The 13,828-nt window shown below is 46.3% G+C and overlaps 1 protein-coding gene across 2 annotated transcripts in view; it reads right to left on the bottom strand.

Moving 5' to 3' along the window:
* The window catches only part of RBM6 (RNA binding motif protein 6), a 1,032,809-nt gene that overhangs the window by 938,601 nt on the left and 80,380 nt on the right, over nucleotides 1–13,828 (bottom strand). The window lies entirely within an intron of this gene.

The following is a 13,828-nucleotide window of genomic DNA, read 5'->3' as shown; positions in this document are numbered from 1 at the left end:
AAACCCAAACATTTCTGGAAACTAGACATTCGGGGGAGTCTACAGAGGTGTGACTTGTGTGGATTCCCCAAAGTTTTCTTATCCAGAATTCCCTGCAAAGCTGAAATGTTGAATAAAAACTCTAAAATTCCTACCACCCAGTGATTCCTCACCTGTCCTGATAAAAACACTACCCCACTTGAGTGCCTACACCTAGTGCCTGCATCAGGAATGGATCACCCCAGGGTCAACAGCTGCCTCATGTAAGGACCAACATTGACCGTTGTGTGATCTATTCCTGTCGCCTGCACCAGGCCTACCCACACAAGTGAGGTACCATTTTTATCAGGAGACTTGGGGGAACGCTGGGTGGAAGGAAAGTTGTGGCTCCTCTCAGATTCCAGAACTTTGTCACCGAAATGTGAGGAAAATGTGTTTTTTTAGCCAAATTTTGAGGTTTGCAAAGGATTCTGGGTAACAGAACCTGGTCGGAGCCCCACAACTCACCCCATCTTGGATTCCCCTAGGTCTCTGGTTTTAAAAAATGCACAGGTTTGGTAGGTTTCCCTAGGTGCCGGCTGAGCTAGAGGCCAAAATCTACAGGTAGGCACTTTGCAAAAAACCTCTGTTTTCTGTCAAAAAATGGGATGTGTCCACGTTGTGTTTTGGGGCATTCCCTGTCGTGGGTGCTAGGCCTACCCACCCAAGTGAGGTATCAATTTTATCGGGAGACTTGGGGGAACGCTGGGTGGAAGGAAATTTGTGGCTCCTCTCAGATTCCAGAATTTTCTGTCACCGAAATGTGAGGAAAATTTGTTTTTTAGCCACATTTTGAGGATTGCAAAGGATTATGGGTAACAGAACCTGGTCAGAGCCCCACAAGTCACCCCATCTTGGATTCCCCTAGGTGTCTAGTTTTCAAAAATGCCAAGGTTTGCTAGGTTTCCCTAGGTACCGGCTGAGCTAGAGGCCAAAATTTAAAGGTAGGCACTTTGCAAAAAACACGTCAGATTTCAATGTAAAAATGTGATGTGTCCATGTTGCGTTTCCTGTCGCGAGCATTAGGCCTACCCACGCAAGTGAGGTACCATTTTTATCGGGAGACTTGGGGGAACACAGAATAGCAAAACAAATAGTAAAAATAGGGTATGTCCCAGTAAAATGCCAAAATTGTGTTGAATAATGTGGTTTTCTGATTCAAGTCTGCCCGTTCCTGAAAGGTGGGAAGATGGTGATTTTAGCACCAGAAACCCTTTGTTGATGCCATTTTCAGGGAAAACAACCACATGCCTTCTTCGGCAGCCCTTTTTTACCATTTTTTTTTTTTTTTAAACGAAATTCTCACTGTATTTTGGCTAATTTCTTGGTCTCCTCCAGGGGAAACCACAAACTCTGGGTACCATTAGAATCCCTAGGATGGTGGGAAAAAAGGACGCAAATTTGGCGTGGATAGCTTATGTGGACAAAAAGTTATGAAGGCCTAAGCGTAAACTACCCCAAATAGCCAAAAAAGGGCTCAGCACATATGGGGGAGGGAGGGAGAGGCCCAGCAGCTAAGAGGTTAATAAATGTATGAGGTGTTGACCATGTAGCTGCTTTACATATATCTGCTATTGGTATGTTTCCTAAAAATGCCAATGTTGCACCTTTCTTTCTTGCAGAATGTGCTTTAGGAGTGATTACAAGCTGTCTTGTTGCTTTGATAGCATGTTTGCATACACCTAACAATCCATCTAGCTAAACCTTGTTTTGATATAGGATTGCCTGTATGTGGATGTTGGAAAGCTACAAAAAGTTGTTTTGTTTTCCTAAATTGTTTAGTTCTGTCTCTGTAGTACATTAAAGCTCTTTTGAGATCTAATGTATGTAGAGCTCTTTCTGCCACAGAATCTGGCTGTGGGAAAAAGACTGGCAGTTCCACTGTTTGTTTGATGTGAAATTTTGAGACTATGTTTGGTAGAAATTTAGGATTTGTTCTTAGTACAACTTTGTGTTTGTGTACTTTGAAAAAAAAAGGTTCAAGAGTAAAAGCCTGTATTTCACTTACTCTTCGTAAAGAAGTAATTGCCACAAGAAAGGCAACCTTCAATGTTAGAAATTGAATTTGGCAAGAGTGCATGGGTTCAAAAGGTAGTCCCATAAGTCTGCAAGCACTATATTTAAATTCCAAGATTGAACTGGGGGTGTTCTTGGTGGAATGATGCGTTTTAAGCCTTCCATGAAAGCTTTAATAACGGGAACTCTAAATAAAGAGCTATGTTGAATAGTTTGTAAATATGCAGATATTGCAGTGAGATGTATTTTTATTGAAGATAAAGATAAATTTGATTTCCGCAAATGGAGTAAATAACATACAATGTCTTGTATTGATGCTGAGAGAGGATCTATGGTTTTAGATGGAAAAGATTTATTATTGTCAATTTGTTTGTGTAGCACTGTCTAGTAGTGGGTTTACGTGCTTGTTTAATAACTTCCATACACTCTGATGGGAGTTTTAAATATCCAAATTCTATGACTTCAGGAACCAAATCGCTAGATTGTGAGCCTTGGGGTCTGGATGTCTGATTGGACCTTTGTTTTGTGTTAACAAATCCAGGCTGCATGGGAGTTTGGAGCGCGGTACCACAGACAAATCAAGTAGTGTTGTGTACCATGGCTGACATGCCCATGGTGGTGCTATGAGGATCATGTTGAGTGGAGTTTGACGCAACTTGTTGACCAGAAATGGAAGGAGTGGAAGAGGGGGAAAAGCGTAAGGGAATATCCCTGACCAATTGATCCATAGAGCATTGCCTTTGGACAGTGGATGTGGGTGTCGCTTGTTGCGAATAGATCTATGTTTGGTGTGCCCCACTTTTGAAAGTCGTTTTGAAGTACTTGAGGGTGAATCTTCCATTCGTGTGTTTGTTGGTGATTTCTGCTAAGGACATCTGCCAACTGATAGTCTATCCCTGGAATGTACTGTGCTAATAGATGAATTTTATTGTGAATTGGCCATTTCCAAATTGTTTGAGCTAGAAGGGACCGTTGAGATGAATGTGTCCCTCTCTCCTTGTTGAGATAATACATGGTGGTCATGTTGTCTGTTTTTATAAGAACATTCTTCTGATTGAGAAAAGGTTGAAAAGCTTTGAGGGCAAGAAACACAGCTAATAACTCTAAATGGTTTATGTGCAGCTGTTTCTGTTTGACATCCCATTGCCCTTGAATGTTGTGATTGTTTAGGTGAGCTCCCCAACAAATCATTGATGCATCTGCTGTAATTATGGTCTGAGGCACAAGGTCTTGAAATGACCGCCCCTTGATTAAGTTGCTGTCATTCCACCACTGAAGGGACATATGTGTTAGGCAGTCTACCAACACTAGATCTTGAAGATGACCGTGTGCTTGTGACCATTGTTGTGCAAGGCACTGTTGTGAGGGCCTCATGTTTAATCTTGCATGTGGGACTATTGCAATGCAAGATGCCATCATTCCTAGTATTTTCATGACAAATCTTTCAGTGTTTTTTGATTTGGGTGTATAAGTGGAATTAGATTTTAAAAACCTTGTATCCTTTGTGTATTTGGATACGCTAAAGCTAGTTGAGTATTTAGAATAGCACCGAAATACAGTTCTATTTGTGCCGGCTGAAGGTGTGACTTTTGGTAGTTTATAGAAAACGCTAGGGTGTGCAGAGTTTCTATCACACACTGTGTATGATTTTGGCATTGTGTACGATTGCTTGATTTTATTAGCCAATCGTCTAGATATGGAAATACATGTATATGTTGTCTCCTTAGGTAGGCTGCTACTACTGCTAAGCACTTTGTGAATACCCTTGGAGCTGTTGTTATGCCGAAAGGTAACACTCTGAATTGGTAGTGTTTTCCTTGTATAACAAACCTGAGATATTTTTTGTGGGCTGGATGGATGGGTATGTGGAAATACGCATCTGAGGTGTAATACTGTCAAAGTCTTGTTTTTGTAGCAGTAGAGTAACATTTTGCAGAGTTACCATGTGGAAATGTTCTGATAGGATATAGAGATTTAGTGGCCTGAGGGCTGATATTGGCCTGAGGGTACCATCTTTATGGGGAATTAGTAAGTACAGTGAGTAAACTCCTGTTCCTAGCTGAGACTGTGGAACTAACTCTATTGCTTGTTTGAGTAGAAGAGATTGAACTTCTTGTAACAGAACTGGGGTTAATTTGTGATACCTTGGTGGAATAGTTGGAGGAGTGTATCAATCCTAGGCAATAGCCATTGCAGATAATTGATAACACCCAGTTGTCTGTTGTGATATTTTCCCAATCTGTGTGGAACTGTTGCAGTCTTCCCCCCACAGGAAATGTGTGGAGTGGAAGGGAGTGAGGAAAGTCACTGTTTTGGTTGTTTTGCTGGTAGTTTAGAGGTTTGGAATTTACCCCTATTTCTAGCGTATTGTCCTCTATATGTGCCTCTAAACCCACCACGCTGGTAATGGGTTTGATAAGTTGGCTTTGCCTGCGAGGTTGATGCCTCTGAGGATTGCGGTCTAAAACCTTCTCAAAACTGAGGCCTACAAAATGACCCCCTAGATGGTGTAGAATAGAGAGAGCCCATTTCTTTGGCTGTATCAGAGTCCTTTTGTAATTGTTCTATTGTTGTATCTACCTCTGGTCCAAAAGGATGTTTCTTATCAGAAGGCATGTTTAACACAGCCTGTTGGATTTCTGGTTTAAAACCAGAGGAGCGCAGGCATGCATGTCTATGAATAGTAACTGCTGTGTTCACACTCCTTGCAGCTGTATCAGCTGCATCAAGGGCGGATCTTTTTTGGTTGTTACTGATAGCTTGCCCTTCCTCTACTACCTGTTGTGCCCTCTTCTGGTGCTCTTTTAGGAGATGCTGTATATCATCTTGCTTTTCATCCCAATGGCATCTATCGTAACGGGCTAGTAGTGCCTTGGAATTAGTTATCCTCCATTGGTTTGCTGCCTGGGACGCCACTCTCTTTCCTGCAGCATCAAATTTCCTGCTCTCCTTATCAGGAGGGGGTGCACCTCTTGAAGAATGGCTATTTGCCCTCTTTCGTGCAGCACTAACCACTACTGAATTGGGAGGCACCTGATGGGTGATGTAATCAGGGTCAGAGGGTGCAGGCTTATACCTTTTTTCTATTCTAGGTGTGATTATCCTTGCTTTCACAGGCTCATTAAAAATTTGGTCTGCATGCATTACCATGCCTGATAGGATTGGAAGGCATTGGTACCTAGAATGAGTTGAGGATAACGTATTAAACAAAAAGACTTCCTCTAATGGTTCTGTGTGCATTGTTACCCCATGATAGGCTGCAGCCCTAGCTATCACCTGAGTGTGCACTGTAGTATCCTCAGGTGGAGATGGTTTAGGGGGGTAGGTGCCTGGATCGTTGCTTGGGATCAGGGTCACAAATATCCCATGGATCATCAGTGTCTTGTTGAGAATCAAAAGAATGTGTTGGAGCCTGCATTGGTGTAGGGCTGGTGTGAGGAGAGGTAGGTAGGTGCGGAGAATGAGGAGGAGAAGACTTGACGAGGTGCTGGCTTCTCTTTTTGTTTTGGCACTTTAGCTGGGAGCTGTGCAGTGTCCAATTCCTCTTGAAATGCCAGCTTTCTCTTTGTCTTTAGTGGTGGTGCTGTAATGATTCTCCCAGTTTCTTAATGGATGTGTATGTTAGATTGTCTCATATCCATCATTTGCAGGATTCGTTCAATTTCAGACTCTTCCTCAGAGGTTTTATGGCTTTATCGAAGTCTTTTGGAAAGTCCTTGCTCCTCTGTATAACTTGTCTGTTTTTGGTTCCGAAGTTTGATGTTTTTTCAGTATAGAAAATGACGAGGAAGGTCTCAGCTCCGAAACAGTCTTTCTAATTTTCAACTCCGAAAATAGTTGTTTTTTGCTGGAGTCTGAAATGGAACCTTTGATATTTATTGTCGACTCCTAAGTCGGAGGTGTGGCCTTTTTCGGTGCCGAACCCGAGAGTCGGTCACCAACAGTTTTTTTTTGGTCTGACCCATGGCCTTCCGACAGTGGTGTACCCAAGGCCCTCTTTTGTTTTTTGTGTTGGGGTGCAGGGGCAGACGTACTCACATGCCGGCCAGCTGTGATGGGTCTGTCTTCTTTGGATTCCTGCTCGGACTCTGTGTCTCAGATAGAGACCGCTGTTTACGTCTGTTCCTCTTCGATAACGTTGAAATGTTCCCCGCTCTTCAACGCCATTTCCAGTCTTCTTGCTCTTCGGTCTCTAAGAGTCTTCTTCGATCGGAACGATCGACAGGCCTCGCAGTTTTCCTCCTGATGGTCTGGAGCAAGGCAGAGGTTGCAAACCAGGAGTTGGTCTGTGTATGGGTACTTAGCGTGTCACCGAGGGCAGAATCGGAATTGAGTCCGATCCATGAGGCTCTCCATGCGGTCAGCCCGAATAGGCTCAAGTTGGGCGCACACGCCCCGAAGGGCGAACAAAGTGATTTTCCGACAGAACTACTGCTTCGATGCTAGATGAAGAATGTGATCGATACAATACAGAGGAAAAAGAAGGTTTTCTAAAATTTTCCAATTCGGAGCGAGAGGAAACACGTCCAAACCAAACAGCGGAAAGAAAACAATCTAACAATGGAGTCTATGACCATGCGCAATGGAACCGAGAGGAGCAGTCACTCGTTCCCGGAAAATGTCACTTACCCAGTGTACATCTGTTCGTGGCATGAGACGCTGCAGATTCACATGCTGTGCATTATCCTGCTATCTAGTGATGGTCTCTGAGTGTTACAAGTTGTTTTTCTTCGAAGAAGTCTTTTCGAGTCATGAGACCGATGGACTCCTCCCTTTCGGTTCCATTGCGCAAGGGCGTCGACTCCATCTTAGATTGTTTTCCCCGCTGAGGGTGAGGTAGGAGTTGAGAGTATACTAGATGTGCCCAGGCAATGGAGTAGGTATGTATGTACATAATGTGTATTAAAATAATATTTATTTACAAATCTTAATCAACTAACGGCTACAGGCTCCAGGGGAGGTGGGAGGGCGCATGTAAATCTGCAGCGTCTCATGCCACGAACAGATGTACACTGGGTAAGTGACATTTTCTGTTCGGTGGCATGTGTAGCTGCAGATACACATGCTGTGCATAGACTACTAAGCAGTAACCTCCCCTAAAAAGCAGTGGCTTAGCCTGTAGGAGTTGAAGTTGTTTGAAATAATGTTCTTAATACAGCCTTTCCTACTGTGGCCTGTTGTGTTAACACATCTACACATTAATGTTTTGTGAATGTATGAGGCGTAGACCAGGTGGCTGCCTTACAAATTTCAGTCATAGGTATATTCCCCAGAAAGGCCATTGTTGCGCCTTTTTTCCTAGTGGAATGCGCTTTTGGTGTAATAGGTAGATCTCTTTTTGCTTTGATATAACAAGTTTGAATACATTTAAATATCCATCTGGCAATGCCTTGTTTGGATATAGGATTACTGGCATGAGGATTTTGGAAGGCTACAAACAATTGTTTTGTTTTACGAAATTGTTTTGTCCTCTCAATGTAATACATTAGTGTTTTCTTTATGTCTAATGTATGTAAGGCTCTTTCGGCTACTGAGTCTGGTTGTGGAAAGAAGACTGGGAGTTCCACTGTTTGGTTTAGGTGGAACGGCGATATGACTTTTGGTAAGAATTTGGGGTTTGTACGTAGAACCAATTTATGTTTATGTATATGTATAAAGGGTTCTTGTATAGTGAATGCTTGTATCTCACTTACTCTTCTAAGTGATGTGATAGCTATTAGAAAAGCTACCTTCCAAGTTAAGTATTGCATCTCACAAGAGTGCATGGGTTCGAATGGTGGTCCCATGAGTCTTGATAATACAATATTAAGGTTCCACGAAGGTACTGGTGGTGTTCTTGGGGGTATGATTCTTTTTAGTCCCTCCATAAATGCTTTGATGACTGGGATTCTAAAAAGCGATGTTGAATGTGTAATCTGCAGATAGGCAGATATTGCAGTGAGATGTATTTTAATTGAAGAGAATGCTAGCTTAGACTTTTGTAAGTGTAATAAGTAGCCTACAATGTCTTTTGCGGAAGCATGCAGTGGTTGAATTTGATTAGTGTGGCAGTAGGATAGAACGTGGACAAAGTAATTGTCTGGGCCAAATGGAAGGGTGAAACAACCTTCGGGAGGAAAGCAGCCTTGGTCCTCAACACCACCTTATCCCCATAAAAAGTTGTATAAGGGGGTTTTACCGATAAGGCTTGCAACTCACTCACTCTCCTTGCAGATGTTATAGACACCAGGAAGACTGTTTTAATAACCAAATACCTTAAGGGGCAAGAATGCATAGGCTCAAAAGGGGACCCCATAAGGAAAGTAAGGACCAAGGACAAATCCCATTGAGGCATAACAAATGGTTTTGGGGGATATTCATTTAGAAGACCTTTAAAGAATCTGAGAACAGTAGGGGATTTAAATAACGATGGTTGATCCGGAAGACAAATGAAGGCTGACAGGGCAGACAAATAACCTTTAATGGTAGCCACTGCACAACCTTTCTGCGCTAGAGACAGAGCAAAAGACAAAACATCTGACAGATGAGCATGTAAGGGATCAATCTGTCTCTCTCCACACCACATAACAAATTTAGACCACCTATTAGCGTAGATAGATTTAGTGGAGTGTCGCCTGGCCGCTAATATAACATCCACTACATCAGGCGGGAGAGAGAAGGAACTCAGGTTGCCCCGTTCAATCTCCAGGCATGTAGGTGTAGACTCTGGAGGTTGGGGTGTAAAACCTGCCCCTGCGACTGCGAGAGAAGGTCTGCCCTGAGAGGGAGACGGAGCGGAGGGCACAGCGAGAGTTGGAGAAGGTCGGAGTACCACACCCTCCTTGGCCAATCCAGAGCTATTAAGATGACTTGGGCCCGGTCTTGGCGAATCTTCCTCAACACTCGAGGAATCAAGGGTATGGGGGGAAACGCGTAAAGCAACTGGTCGCACCAGGTTATCAGAAACGCGTCCCCCAATGCTCCCTGCACCGGATACTGGAGGCTGCAGAATAATGGACAATGCGCGTTCTCCCGAGTGGCAAACAGATCTATCCGAGGAAACCCCCACATCTGGAACATTAAACGGACTTGATCTGGATGGAGACGCCACTCGTGGTCGGCCGAGAATTGGCGACAGACTGTCCGCACGTACATTCAAGACCCCGGCCAAATGATTTGCCCAGGACCATAGTCGAAGAGCTTCTCTGCAGAGAAGGTACGACCCTACTCCTCCCTGTTTGTTTATGTACCACATCGTGGTAGTATTGTCCGTCAGGACCTGTACCGACTGACCACGAAGGGAAGGGAGGAAGGCCTTGAGAGCCAGACGTACAGCCCGTAACTCTAACAGATTGATATGAAACATCTGTTCCTCTGGAGACCAAAGTCCTTTGATCTCCAGATCCCCCAGATGAGCTCCCCACCCTAGAGTGGAAGCATCCGTTATGACCGTGGCCACTGGTGGCGACTGCGCGAACGGCTTTCCTTGCGAAAGATTGTTGCTCGCAATCCACCACTTCAAGTCCACAGCAGCATCTCTGGAGATCTTGACCGCACCTTCTAGATCTCCCTTGTGTTGAGACCACTGCCTTCGGAGGCACCACTGAAGAGCCCTCATGTGCCAGCGAGCATGCGTGACCAACAGTATGCAGGAGTCAAACAGACCGAGCAGACGAAGGACCTTGAGGACTGGAACTACCGCTCCATTTTGAAACATTGGAACCAATTCCTGAATATCTTGAACCCGCTGAGGCGGAGGAAAGGCTCGATTCAATGTTGTATCCAGTACTGCCCCTATGAACAGGAGGCGCTGAGAGGGCTCCAGGTGAGATTTGGGCACGTTCACCTAAAAGCCCAGGTCGAACAACAACTGGGTTGTTGACTGCAGATGATGCAACACAAGCTCCGGGGACTTGGCTTTGATCAACCAGTCGTCCAAGTAAGGGAATACTGCTATCCCCTTCCTTCTGAGCTCTGCCGCAACCACTGACATCACCTTCGTGAAGACTCGAGGTGCTGAAGTAAGACCAAACGGGAGGACAGCAAACTGATAGTGCTGCGACCCTACCACAAACCGAAGATACTTCCTGTGCGACTTGAGTATCGGGATATGAAAATAAGCATCCTGCAAGTCGACAGACACCATCCAATCTTCTTTGTTCAACGCCAAAAGCACCTGTGCTAGGGTCAGCATCTTGAACTTTTCCTGATTAAGGAACCAATTCAAGATCCTCAGATCCAGGATCGGTCTCAACCGACCATCTTTCTTGGGAATCAGGAAGTACCTTGAGTAACAACCTCGACCCCTTTCCTGCTCTGGAACCAACTCCACCGCGGCCTTTGAAAGGAGGACTTGAACCTCCGGTTCTAGCAACAGGAGGTGCTCTTCTGAACAATAAGATGGGCGGGAGGGGGGGACGGAAACTCCCGAAAGGGAAGGGTGTAGCCTTTCTCCACAATACTGATAACCCAAGTGTCCGTTGTAATAGTCTCCCACTTGTGGAGAAAATGCCGTAATCTTCCCCCTACAGGAGAGGAGTGAGTGGGAAATGGTGGAAGCCTAAGGCTGTTTTCCCTGCTGCACCCCTCCAGAGGACGAGGAAGAGGCAGAGTGCTGCTGAGAGGCTCCTCTGGTGCGGGCCCTACCTCTCCCTCTAAATGATCTATAGGGGTGAGAAGAGGCGGGTTGCTGGAATTTCCCCCGAAAGGAAGAGGAGGAAGAGCCACGTCCAAATCCACGAAACCTCCTGAAAAATCTGGATGAGGTAGAAGAAGGGGCTTGTAGTCCTAATGATTTGGCTGTGGCCCTGCTTTCTTTGAACCTCTCCAGGGCCGAATCCACCTTGGCCCCAAACAGTTTGTCCCCATCAAACGGGAGGTCCAACAGGGTCGACTGCACGTCCGCAGAGAACCCTGAGTTGCGAAGCCAAGCCTGTCTCCTCGCAACCACAGCCGTGCCCATTGCCCTAGCCACTGAGTCAGTCGTATCCAACCCAGATTGGATAACCTGGGTTGCAGCAGCCTGGGCATCGGAGACGATATTCAAAAGCCCTTGGGGAAGCTCCGTATGTGAAGATGTTATTTAGTCCATAAGAGCATAGATGTACCTCCCCAAGATACATGACGCGTTGGTGGACTTCAACGCCATGCTGCAGGATGAGAATATTTTCTTGGACTGTGAGTCCAACTTCTTGGAGTCTCAATCCCCCGGCACCGTCGGAAAAGATCCAGGCGCAGATCTAGAAGAACAGGAGGCCTGGACCACCAAGCACTCCGGCGTAGGGTGTCTGGACAGAAAGCCAGGGTCAGATGGTGCAGCCCGATACCTCCTGGCCACAGCCCTATGAACAGCCGAGGAAGATACCGGCTTCTTCCACACCTCCAACACCGGATCAAGCAAAGCCTCATTGAATGGTAAAAGAGGCTCCGCTGCAGTAGAGGCCGGATGCAGGATCTCAGTCAACAAATTCTGCTTCGCCTCTGCTACTGGCAAAGGCAATTCAAGAAAGTTAGCTGCCTTTCTTACCACAGCGTGAAAAGTGGCTGCCTCCTCAGTATACTCCCCTGGAGATGACAAGTCCCACTCAGGGGAAGTATCCAGCCCACTAGCTGTATCCAGTCCATGAAGACCCTCGCCAGAATCCTCTATCTCTCCTTCCTCCTAGATCCGTTGGTATTCCTGCTCCTCTAAGAGACGGAGAGCACGCCTCCTAGAATGTAGCCTCTCTTCAATACGCAGCGTCGACATGGCATCCGCCGAATTCGAGGAACGACGCCGATCGCCGGATCCATCCGACGCCATGTCCGGCACCACAAGCAGCTTCGACGCCGAGGTAGGAGCCGGATGCAGAGAGGCGCGTCTCGGAGCCTCCGATGGTCCTGTCGGAGTCACTGGTCGAAACCCCGAAGTCGACTGGATGGAAACCTCCGGGGCCGAAACCTCTGGGGCCACCGGAGCGGACACCGGAGTCGACACCGGCGCCGAGCCCACATTCCCGAAAGGGCATGAAGGGTGCTGGCCGTAGCGGCGCCGGGGCACCCAAGGTGAAAGCCAACGGCCCCGAAGGACCAGTTGGAGCACCTCCTGGAGCCATCTGCTGAAAGATGGTATACATCGCATTCAAAAATGCGGTATTATCGGCTCCAGGGGCAGGAAAAGCCGGATAGTGGGGTGCCTGGATCGAAGGCGACCCCGACGCCAGCCTCGACGTCTGCGACGCCGGAGAGAACACCTGAGGCTGCGGCACTTCAATCACTGAAGATGTCTGCCCAGGTGAAGTCGACGAAGCCGGAGAAGGCAACGGCGTCGATGGATGTGGAGTGACTGTGGGACTGACCTCCCAAGTCTTACGACGCCGAGCCGAAGGCGACCTCAATCGAGACCTCTGGCTGGAATGGCGCCGTGAATCCCTACGGCGCCGGGAATCTCGATGGCGCCGATGAGTCTTCGGCGAGGAGGACTTCCTATGATGCTTCTTCTCCTTCCTCTTCGACTTCGCCATGAAGAGTTTAGCCTCTCGCTCTTTTAGGGCCTTGGGATTCATGTGTTGGCATGAATCACGTTGCGACGTCGTGGTCGGAGCTTAAGCACCATAAACAGTCCGAGTGCGGGTCCGTAACGGACATCTTGCCCCCACACTCCCGACAGGGCTTGAAACCAGACTTCCTCTGAGACATAGTAACTCTCAGATAAAAATTACGCAGCAGAAAAACACACTGTAACTTCGAAAGCAACAGTATCTCCCTCGAAGATAACCGTTTCGAATGCACAGAAAAAAGGGAACTGACGTCGGCGAGGACCTCTTATTGCCTGTATGACGTCAGACGGCGTCGCGTGGGCTAGAGTGACGTCGACGTGCAGAGACTAGGAAGAAGATTTCCGTTGAATGCTGGCGCCATGGGAGTATTCATTAGGTGAGGAATCCACAGGTAGTTGTATCCATCAGAATCTAAGATTTCAGGAGCAAGATTGCTAGATTGAGCGATGCTGGATCCGGGTGTCTGATCTGTTGTTTGTGTTGCGTTAACAGGTCTGGTTTGTTCGGTAATTTGATGTGAGGTACTACTGATAAATCTAGCAGTGTTGTGTATCATGGTTGGCGAGCCCAGGTTGGTGCTATAAGTATTAGTTTGAGTTTGTTTTGACTTAGTTTGTTTACCAGATAAGGAATGAGAGGGAGAGGGGGAAAAGCGTAAGCAAATATCCCTGACCAATTGATCCATAACACATTGCCCTTGGACCGAGGATGTGGGTACCTGGACGCAAAGTTTTGGCATTTCCCGTTTTCTTTTGTTGCGAATAGGTCTATTTTTGGCGTTCCCCAGCGTAGAAAGTAATCTTGTAGGATCTGGGGATGAATTTTCCATTCGTGTGTTTGTTGGGAGCTCGACTGAGATTGTCAGCCAACTGATTCTGAATGCCTGGGATGTATTGTGCTATTAGGCGAATGTGATTGTGAATTGCCCAATGCCAAATTTTCTGTGCTAAGAGACACAGTTGTGACTCGTGTGTCCCTCCTTGTTTGTTGAGGTAATACATTGTCGTAATGTTGTCGATTTTGACAAGAATGTGTTTGTGGGCTATCAGTGGTTGAAATGCTTTTAATGCTAGAAACACTGCCAACAGTTCTAAATGATTTATGTGCAGTTTTTGTTTTTGTTGATTGTCCCATTGTCCCTGAATGCTGTGCTTGTTGAGGTGTGCTCCCCACCCCATCATGGAAGCATCTGTTGTGATCACATCTTGAGGCACTGGGTCCTGGAATGGCCGCCCTTTGTTTAAATTTATAGGGTTCCACCATTGAAGCGAGAAGTG

The sequence above is a fragment of the Pleurodeles waltl genome, chromosome 9 (genome assembly GCF_031143425.1).
Source record: "Pleurodeles waltl isolate 20211129_DDA chromosome 9, aPleWal1.hap1.20221129, whole genome shotgun sequence".
NCBI classification, from domain to species: Eukaryota; Metazoa; Chordata; class Amphibia; order Caudata; family Salamandridae; genus Pleurodeles; species Pleurodeles waltl.
The sequence above is the reverse complement of the archived record's forward strand: the minus strand, read 5'-3'. Positions and strand labels throughout refer to the sequence as shown.